The 11,304-nt window shown below is 34.3% G+C and overlaps 1 long non-coding RNA gene across 5 annotated transcripts; it reads left to right on the top strand.

Moving 5' to 3' along the window:
* Positions 1-1,282: 1,282 nt before the first annotated feature.
* LOC117215315 lies at positions 1,283-9,931 on the top strand. Of its 5 annotated transcripts, none has more exons than XR_004489057.1 (3): positions 1,283-1,979; positions 3,110-3,404; positions 9,892-9,931. It is a non-coding gene; the product is annotated as an uncharacterized LOC117215315 (long non-coding RNA). The 5 variants fall into 5 exon arrangements; XR_004489060.1 differs by lacking the exon at positions 9,892-9,931 and adding an exon at positions 8,297-8,335; XR_004489059.1 differs by lacking the exon at positions 9,892-9,931 and adding an exon at positions 5,597-5,664.
* The last annotated feature ends 1,373 nt before the right edge of the window (positions 9,932-11,304 follow it).

Genomic DNA, 11,304 nt, shown 5'->3' with positions numbered 1-11,304 from the left:
GTATGGGAAATATAGTCAATAATTTGTATTCCCAAATCCTCGAATTTCCTTAACAATTATATATTCTTCCAAACATAAGAAACATTTTCTAATTGCATACTTAAATTTATCGATCAATTATGAACATATGATAACATTTATTTCTTTCAACTACTAATTTTCAAATCCTCTGCTGTTCCGTTAATTGAACGACGCGCCGACTTTTCGTACAAGTATCTTGTATCTTATCTGTATTATTTAGTTATCAATAAAGAAGAAACATTTTCTAATTGTATATTTAAATTTATCGATCAATTATGAACATGTAATAACATTTATTTCTTTCAACTACTAATTTTTAAATCATCTGCTGTTCGGTTAATTGAAGGATGTCGGCTTTCTGTAGAAGTATTTCATATTTATTATTTAATTATGAATAAGGAAAAAACATACAAAATATAGTTTTTAAACGGTTTATTATTTATAAAGAGAAACTTTGACTCGGGATATATATACTATATATATACTATTTACTTACAATTTTTTTTTTTAAGACTTCAAAGTCGAAACAAGCACAGGAAATTTCCAAGCCGGTTAACAGAAACTTGAATGAGACAAAAATAACCTTTAGATATCTATATGTTCTTCTTCCCCCCTGTTGCTTCCACGTAACTCTTATCCTATTGGTGGAGCTGTGCTGATATGTGAAATTATGACTACATAAAAACATCCGGAAAGACTCATTGAATGATTTTATAGTTTAAAATTTTATAGTTTAAGGTTAATAAATTTCCATAAATTAAAGTTGAAAATTTATGAGAACATGTTTTCTGTAACAAAACTTAGTAAAAACAAACTAGTAAGGTTTATAGATTCTTTAATGATTATGTACGTATTCATAAACTAGTTCGATAAACATCGTTGGATAAAACGTCGAACAACACACAACATTGAAGCGCGACATTTCAAATTCAAGGACAAATATTGCGAACAAATGATATTAAATTTACAATAATCTCATGTAAGAAAAAATAAAAGGGATAAAGGTAGTACAGAAGATAGAAAAATCTATAAAACTGGTGGCTGGGAAATAGAAAATATATAAATTTATGTTATTAGAGTTTAGTACTTCTGTCGATCAATGTGTTACGACCGTTCGCGGAGAGACGCAGTCGCAGTAGCGAGAGGCGTAAATTCTCGCTACGATTCGGTGAATCGACGCCGCGAAGTAGTCGTTCCCCTGTTTCGGTTAAGATAAGAGGTGGTTAAATGAATATGACACAGTATAGTAAGTTATATTTCACCGTTTATTCCAACAACTTATAACGAAGGCAGTTACGCTGGTGCGTATGTACGAGATGAATGAGTGACTGATCTGTGGGTGTGTCCTACCCGGTGGTAGGATATTGACCGTTCGAAGGATGTAAAATCAGAACTGTCTTGGGAGACGATGCTGTCTCGGAGGAAAGCTAAGGATGGGTGTGTCTAGCGCACGGGACCATCGGATTTGTTGGTGACGATTTTAGTTAGGATTTTAGTTCAAGCTGAGTTGACCGTGATTCAATTCACGAATATCGGAGAGGAAAAGTCGTAATTCACAATATTACACACAATAATACCTTCACATAAAGGAACACAGCTCAGATGAGACTTTTTATAGTTAAACTTTTAACGTACTCATAGAAACGAAATTTTTTCTTTAAATAGAACTGTTACATTTTACGACACGTATAACATCGAACATTTACCAACATAGCGATGCCAGCGTACATATATATATACTGGTGTACTGGTCATCTTTTTTCCACACGTTTTTAGCTTTTTAGCTGTTTGTGAATGGGCGCCTAATCAGCCAATCAGAAATGGCTGGTATTCTATGAATCCTTTTCTTCAATGCTTGAAGAGCTGGATATTTATCCAAAGCTGGTGCCCCAAACATATACTCGAAATTTTCAAGGGCCGCTGCAAACACGAAGTCCGCCCATGTCGTCTGAAAAAAGGTTTGTATACATTTATTTTGTACCTCCTCTATTAAACAATTTTTTTAATTTACCTTGAAACATGTGAAAAATCGAACTCTTAACTAAAGATCACTAGCTTTTTAGGAAGAATTTGGATTTTTATTTTATTGTCAGAATTTAATGGATAATTTTAGAAACTTCAACCTTTGGAGGTATTTGTTAATTAAAAATGACAAAACTGGTATTATGTAAAAAAGAGTAATGTGTATCCTGAATCAATGTCGAATGGAAATTAGACAGTTCTATAAAAATAATCCTTCTCACGATTCCACAACTTCATAGCTTAATTAAATACAATTCTTCGGCGATATAATTACAAATACATTTACAGGAATTGTGTAATATGATAAATATCTCGTTAAAGAAATTGAAATCGTAAACTGTAGATTCTAGTATTCTTTCACTTTCATGTTTCCTATGAGCCCTTCAATCGCTAAATATTTTGCAATGAAACACGTATTATTAAACAACATAATCATACTAAATTAATTTAATGTGACTATTTATTATTGTTATATAATAACACAGTGATGAAAGAAATAAACTGGTCAAGTAATCTAAGGGACGATAATACGTATCTATGTCAGTGACAGTGAGAAAAATTCAGATATCTGTACTTAAGTGATTACACTTATAAGTATCATTATATATTATATAAATATGATATTTCGAATGATATCATTTATCACTCATTAAACAAGAGTGTCATATCCAGAGAAATGATTTTACATATCTTAATCTTTGCTTTGATTACGATAGTAATAATTTCTATCAAACTTGATGAGGAAGATACATGAATAATTATCTAAAAGCTGAAAATCTTGGCAAATTCATTTGTACATAAACTAACAGGAGTGAATTTTAAAGATACACTCTGCTCTCAACAATTAAAGCTGTCTTGTCGCAACAAAGTTTCAATAATTTTTTATGGACAACATGGCCCAGTTTGCACAAAGACTAAAAATTTTAACATTAAATTTGGATAAAAAATCTTACGGTAGAAGGAATGATATATCCTTTATTTTTGCCAATAATCTGGTCGAATTTAGTCAAGTAAAATGGTATTGTTTCGTTCAAAAGTTGATTCTTCCTCGCTTCCTTCTTTTCAGGATTCTCCTCCATGCGATAGTAGCAGATATCTGAAACGTATATGAAACCAACCGTTACGTTCATTTGTGTTTTTCCCCCCAAACGAAGAGAAAATAAGTTGTGAAAGAAGGAGTAGTCTCTCATAGTTCCTACAATTTCTTCATTCTCTTTGCTTTCTTCAATATTGCCTCAACAAGTTCCTGTGGTCACGATACTTGAAATGTATACAATGTTACCAGCGTGGAAATTGTCTTGGAAACTTGGAAAATCTTTCAAGAGGAACGACATTGCTAACTGAGATTCGAGAAAGGAAAGGTAAGTAAATCCTTGCTTCTACCTAGAGCTTTTTTATTTACTTCTGACGAGTAAAGTACTGTTATTAAAATTTGATTAAAAGTACCAAGAATGTCGAGATATAAACAACCATATGTGGAAAGGTCAGGAGAAGCACAATTATCGAATAAACGTTATATAACTCTTAGTGATTAAGTAAGAGAAGAGAAACGAGAAAAAAGTCTTTTATCTAGGTCTTAATAAAGTATACTATATCTATCTAATTGTATACTTAAATTTATCGATCAATTATGAACATGTAATAACATTTATTTCTTTCAACTACTAATTTTTAAATCATCTGCTGTTCGGTTAATTGAAGGATGTCGGCTTTCTGTAGAAGTATTTCATATTTATTATTTAATTATGAATAAGGAAAAAACATACAAAATATAGTTTTTAAACGGTTTATTATTTATAAAGAGAAACTTTGACTCGGGATATATATACTATATATATACTATTTACTTACAATTTTTTTTTTAAGACTTCAAAGTCGAAACAAGCACAGGAAATTTCCAAGCCGGTTAACAGAAACTTGAATGAGACAAAAATAACCTTTAGATATCTATATGTTCTTCTTCCCCCCTGTTGCTTCCACGTAACTCTTATCCTATTGGTGGAGCTGTGCTGATATGTGAAATTATGACTACATAAAAACATCCGGAAAGACTCATTGAATGATTTTATAGTTTAAGGTTAATAAATTTCCATAAATTAAAGTTGAAAATTTATGAGAACATGTTTTCTGTAACAAAACTTAGTAAAAACAAACTAGTAAGGTTTATAGATTCTTTAATGATTATGTACGTATTCATAAACTAGTTCGATAAACATCGTTGGATAAAACGTCGAACAACACACAACATTGAAGCGCGACATTTCAAATTCAAGGACAAATATTGCGAACAAATGATATTAAATTTACAATAATCTCATGTAAGAAAAAATAAAAGGGATAAAGGTAGTACAGAAGATAGAAAAATCTATAAAACTGGTGGCTGGGAAATAGAAAATATATAAATTTATGTTATTAGAGTTTAGTACTTCTGTCGATCAATGTGTTACGACCGTTCGCGGAGAGACGCAGTCGCAGTAGCGAGAGGCGTAAATTCTCGCTACGATTCGGTGAATCGACGCCGCGAAGTAGTCGTTCCCCTGTTTCGGTTAAGATAAGAGGTGGTTAAATGAATATGACACAGTATAGTAAGTTATATTTCACCGTTTATTCCAACAACTTATAACGAAGGCAGTTACGCTGGTGCGTATGTACGAGATGAATGAGTGACTGATCTGTGGGTGTGTCCTACCCGGTGGAAGGATATTGACCGTTCGAAGGATGTAAAATCAGAACTGTCTTGGGAGACGATGCTGTCTCGGAGGAAAGCTAAGGATGGGTGTGTCTAGCGCACGGGACCATCGGATTTGTTGGTGACGATTTTAGTTAGGAGAGTGAAGGAAGTGGCTTCGTTGTTAATTGGTTAACGAAGGGTCTTAACCGCCCTCGAGAGAATGTGGTTAGTGGGAGGAAAGTTGCAGCATACGTGAGAAAAACTAACTTTCCCTTGTCCAGTCGGGGTAGACAATAGTCTTTAGAAATTCTTCGGAAACAGACGTTTGTTTGGTTTGAAGGACCTTTTCTAGGAAATCTATGAGATTTATGGAAGGTACTTGAAACTATGGAGGATACGCTGCGAGTATCCGGTGACATCTCGTTGCCATATTGCTCGCGGTGCGACGTAACAAAATGGAATAGAAAGATTATACCACAGACGAAATTATACTTTATACTTTATTATACTTTATACTTTATTATTACATTACATCAATTGACATCTTTGGAATTACAACGATTCGATACACATTTTAACGTTTTAAACGTTTTAACGTTTAACATTCTAACATTCAGTTAGAACTTTGTATTGATTAGAGATATTGTAACGACCAGAAATATCGATACATATATCAATACTTTTACCTCGAAATTCGTAGATTCGTACTCTTCATTGTCCATACAAATTGTGTCATATATGTCCAAACCAAATTTAATTTCCAATTTAAAACCAAAATTCTTTTTCGAAAATGGCACTTCCAATTCTTCTTATTCTCACTATTTAATTGCTAGCCGTATCAAGTAACAACGAAAAAAATAATAATATCTAAACGTTAAGCAGGTCCATATTTTGGGGGATACAATTAAAAAAGTAAATCGTCGGTGGAATATTGTTTCATCTATCAAGAATTTTGGAAGATATAATTAGAAAGGGTAGAAAATTGTACTCCTTATCGAGCATTTTTTAAAATATGATTGAGAAAGTGGAATCTGGATAGAAAATTGTTTTACCTACGAAGCATTATAAAAAGTAAGTTTAATAAAACTATACCTTGGATATTTCATATATTTTTTCATATTATACGCATTCGTTAAAATTTTACACTCCCAAACATCCTGCTATACTTGCACAAAAAAGCGCAGTCTAGTAATATCCCCCTCACTGCTCCTCGCATTTTCTTTCTAATCATCTCTCGTTCGCTTTTCCTGATATTATTCTCAGCGTAAGTTCAGAGTGGCGGTTTTTAAACTCAGGAACGCGCGGCTGTTCGTTAAATGAAATATCAAACGTAAGAATTGCCGCAGTCTTAACGCGAGATAATTCATTTCGTGGCACAGAGCGCACGTCGTTGAATATTAATTCATATCTCATATAAGTTGCGAATAAAAAAAGCAGATAAAAGAGGACAAAAATCCGATAATTACCGCGAATCTTTACGCAATTTCAAGAAATACAAAAGAAATTTGTTTGTAAGCATGCTACTAAGTATTATTAGAAGTACTGTACTTTCGATATTTTACATATTCTTGCATATTTTCTACATTGTTCTGTATTTTTGTATCCTTAAACTTTCCGTAAACGCGTAAACGTCTGCGTTCTGACAATGACAAGGAAGATTCTACTGATAAAAATAAAGCATCGAATTTCACCGAACTCTCAGAAATGTAATTCTCAGATCACATAAATTAAAAAGAAAGAACAAAAGAAAATACAAATATATATATATACATACGTAGCCACAAATCAATTTGGATCACGACAGATAAAATAGGTAGCAATAATGTCTCCACGAACATTATCATAATTTATTGGAATTTACATAAAAGCCAAAGAATGCTATTGTTTCAATGACACGGCGTTTTGTCGAGTTAGATAAATACGAATTGTGTGTTTGAACAAGTGTTCGGTCGTGTTTCACGCGACGAAAAAGGAAATCACAAGACAAGGTGTCGCCTCGTTGGAAGCAACAAATCGCAATACGAGGGTGGAAATTGGGTGACACCGGGAGAATTACGAGGGATGAGAAATCTGTCGAGAGCGTGAAAGGCTCGCGGTCACCGGGTTTCTCCAGTTCTGTCGCTTTTAACGCCGAGTTCTTCCGCTTCGAGGATAGAAGCTGCGAAATATCGAGGCCATTGTCCAAAGATTTTCAAGAATATCCGATGCAACGTCTTGAAATTTACGAGAGCAAGTCTGATAAATTCTTATCTCTGGTCCATTCGTGGCCAACTTTTTAATACCCTCGTAACTTGTAACGACAAATAAAAATATTGGTACAGGCCAATTTTTTTGGATAAAATCTTGTGTGAATTTACGATTCTTCGTTTAATTTTTTTCCCTTATTGTCTTTACATATTTGGAGTTTAAACGCGTTATAAGTACGTTTTTTTTTAACATGATTACGTAGAATTCTTATTCTGAATAAATTATTTGTTTCCGCTTCATAACTGTTTCTAAATTACAGTGCATTTAATCTTGAAATGCACAGTAACATTTTACACTTTTTACGTTCTAAGGAATTCTCAGGATCGGTTAAAAATTAAATTACAGTAATGGTAATACTCAATATTAATGTCAGACGTGGATACTTCACTGTTTTGTATAATAATTTGTTATCTTGGCATCGATCAAGGTATTTAATATACAAAGCGTACAGATTAATAAGAATTTTAATTAATCCTTCTTCTATAGTATTCACCGTTCTTTTCGAGCTCGTACCATTTCAAATAGACTTTCGAATAGATTTCAAAGATTTGTCTGTTCAAATAAAACGCGATCTTTATTATTTCCCTATCAGTCGTCCCGTTACTGTTCCGTAGTTTCCAACAGATTGCAGATTCGTTTAGAAAACATTTGTAACGAAAAACAAACCCACTCGCAGAAATGTTATTCAATATCGCATTTATAACTTTCATAGACATCCTCCTCTCATTGCTATCATTGTAAACAGATTGAAACTTCGTTTGCAAACACTCGCGATTAGGAAAAAAAAAAGAATTAATCTTAAACAATTTTATCTTGTGCTCCATTTATAATTTTCATAATTGTCTTCCCGACGATGTATCATTTTAAATGGCTTTTTTCTATCCATCTATGTTGCAGCGAGATCAACGGTCCTAATTACTAAATTGCACGATGTGTTCATACAAATTCACTTTTTATGAACGCGATGAAACGAAATGAAATCTAAGTAGAGATTTGTTTTCTCATCAAGTATAACGAGTTTTATACTTTGGATAGATTGCCTCGTTGCGAGAAGGTCTTAATCGTTTATAATTGCGATTAAGTAATTGCAATAAGTCATATTTTTAAGAAACGTTCTCACATGCTGTCACACACTCTAATTAGAAAAGGATCATGAAACATTCGGTTTATGATATTATTTGTTTGTAAATCTTCCTGCTTCCGGAAACTTTTCTAAATATGAAAATATTTATATACAAAATTAAATATTTTTTTCAATATCAACACTTCTTGCGTTTATGTTGTCCTAGTCAGAATTATATTATTTCGTGTATCCTGTTGCTTTTTATATGATAGTCCTCCCGTTGGCCGCGGATTCGTTATCAAGCCTGAGGCCCTCGTCACTAGTGTAGCTATCGACAATAAAGGTACCCCACGCGCGACCGGACGATGGAGAACTTCAACGCAGAACCGCTACCTCCCGCGAGCCCTCCCCGGGAGGGCGCCTCGAGCTCGGACTCCGAGATTCAGACTCGACATATATATTATTATATATGTCGGAGCGGACATTAGAATCAGGGTTAGGGGCGTGAAACGAATCTTCGTTTGGGTTACACGTTGTCGTTGTGCAATAGAGAAGACATCGACTAGTGCAAATACGATTATTATAGAGCCGGACAAGTAACCGTGGTAGTTAGGCACTCGAGAAACTAATGACAATGATCCTAGGTTCAATAACGAATCCGCGGTCGACGGGATGATAGATGAACGTACTCACAAAATCTAAGTCGGATGCGTGATATTCACTGGTCGTAAAGGGTTACTCCTTTCATCATTGAGATCGCGAACGAGAATGCCTTTCCCGTCCCGATGATGCCACAGAGGAAAACTATAATGGGGTGTGTCTAAGGATACGAGATCATCGGATTCGTCGAGAAAAGCCTTCGTTCGGAAAGTAAGGGAAATTGACGTTGCTGCTAATTGGTCAATCTCCATATCGGTGGTTAGAAAAAGATGCTAGCCGCCCTCGAGGGAAAGTTGCTAGTGGGAGACCGCGCTCGTTGAAAAATATGTCTCCCCTATCTTCCCGTAGTTGGGACAAAGACTGTTTGTCTGTTTGAAGGACTTTAGTTAACTAAACCTTAAGATTTATAACGGGCCCTCGGGCTAGCCGAACATGTACTGCGGAGACGCATCGACATCTGGCAATCATCTTACTCGAAGAATAGGGTCTGCGTGTGGCGAGCCACGGGACAGAAACCGTTGGAATGTTTACTGTCGCGTGTCGCCACGAATATTTCCTTTAAGGAGAGCTATAGAATTACTCCATACCTTTGCTAGGCAAATCCCGTGACCGCGGCTACGTTCGGCGACTGACTGTCGCCTCGAGCCCAAGCTCATTATCACAACTCTCGAACAATTACAATCGGATTGAATAACTACAATTGTTCAATTACAGACTCCGGTGTTCTTTCATCTCCGACATATATATTATATATACTATTATATCTATATAATATATGTATTTATATCTATAAATATATGTATAAATATATCTATTTAAAAAAATAAAGTTGACCTTCATATATCGCCAATAATATCGCGTGCGTAAAAAGAAACTAATTACATTTAATTCTTTTTTTACATTTATTTATTTTTTATTATTATTTTTTTCACAACTAATTACATTTAATTATTACATTTACATACATTTAACTATTATTACATACATTTACATACATTTGATTATTATTTTTTTCATAATTATATCTCGTTTGAAATATTTTTCGACATAATTAATTGTTTCAAAAACACATATTCCAGCCTTCTAAATGATTTATTTTGCGTATTATACGAATTATTCCATCTATAAATAAATTGTTCTCTATACACACAAACACGCACACAGTCTGTTAATTACACGAGTTAATTGTATCATTTTTCTCGATAAGTTGACAGAGCAAGGAAAATGAGCGACGAACCTACCTACAAACTAATCTACTTCAATGCCCGTGGTCGTGCCGAACATATACGGTACATATTTGCATATACTGGCATCGAGTATACCGACGAGAGGATCCCCGAAGAACTCTGGCCTGAATACAAGGATTGTAAGCGTGAAGAATCGATTTTTACTTTCATCGTTCAACTCTCAGGTATCTACCATTTACTCAAACTTTCTGTATATAAAACTTTCGTTTCACGTGCAGGCTAAACTTACTTAAAGTAAAATTTCATACGGAATAAAGTCGAACTTTTCATTAAGTTTTGCTTCCGTAATATCGTGTTTATCGAATACCAACTTAATTCACTTACGATTCTCGAATTTTTGTGTTGCAATCTTTATTGTTTTCAATGAATCGAAGCATTTCGAATATTTTGAGAAAACCGTAAATAGGTGACTTAAAATAGGAATACAAAAATACTTCTACGTTTCTCGTTAATTTAAAAACTTTTTAGGACTTGTCGGAAAAAAAGGATAAAAAATTGAAATCAGTTCGGAAATGAACAAGAACATAGCTAAAAAGTCGAAAGAACAAAGCAGACATAAAATTCGATCTTCCGTTGCGACATTTCTATCGTAAATAGTATAATAAAAGTTTTACGCAACATAGTCTTCGATATAATCTTATATGTCGCTTGCAGATAGAGAAACCAAAAATCAACGTAAGTCTGTAAATCAATCCTGTCGGTGTAAAACACAAAATTACGTTCGCAAGAGACATTCGATTTATATTCCTTGCATTTCAATTTTCATTACAAGAACCGTGTACATTTTCTAATATTTTTTCCGTGTCTGGTATTATGCGACGTGAATTTTTTATTCGCAGTTGTAAGTCCACTATCATTGCATAAGGTCTTCCCGCAAAACGATACTGATCGTTCCTCGTACATTCAGTAAACCGCATCGGACAGATTCGTTCCTTTCCGTGAGAATTACAAATTTTATACTCGATCTTTTATCCTTGATTTTAAAAACTTTAGGTTCTTCCCAACAGTCAAAAACACGCGATACCCTGTCCATCGTAATCGTAAGAAAAGAAAAAAAGGAGAAAGAAGACATTTCTGTATTTCTTTACTAGGCCATGTTGATTAAAACCGAAATGATTTCGATTCATTTATTCACAAGAACGCAACGGCCTCGGAAGCTGTGTTGTGATTTCCTATCGATCGTTTCCCTCTACACAGTGTTCATATGAGCCATGTTTGTTCTTAGCAATGCCTTATAAAATGCTGCCTGTGCTGGAGATAGACGGGAAACCGGTAGCGCAGAGTAACGCTGTGGCGCGATACTTGGCGAAGAAGTACGATCTAATGGGAAGGAACGAATGGGATGCGATGATATGCGACGTGCTCGTCGATGC

This window comes from Bombus bifarius, unplaced genomic scaffold, assembly GCF_011952205.1.
Source record: "Bombus bifarius isolate JDL3187 unplaced genomic scaffold, Bbif_JDL3187 scf7180000009520_frag, whole genome shotgun sequence".
In the NCBI taxonomy this organism is placed as follows: Eukaryota; Metazoa; Arthropoda; class Insecta; order Hymenoptera; family Apidae; genus Bombus; species Bombus bifarius.
The sequence above is the reverse complement of the archived record's forward strand: the minus strand, read 5'-3'. Positions and strand labels throughout refer to the sequence as shown.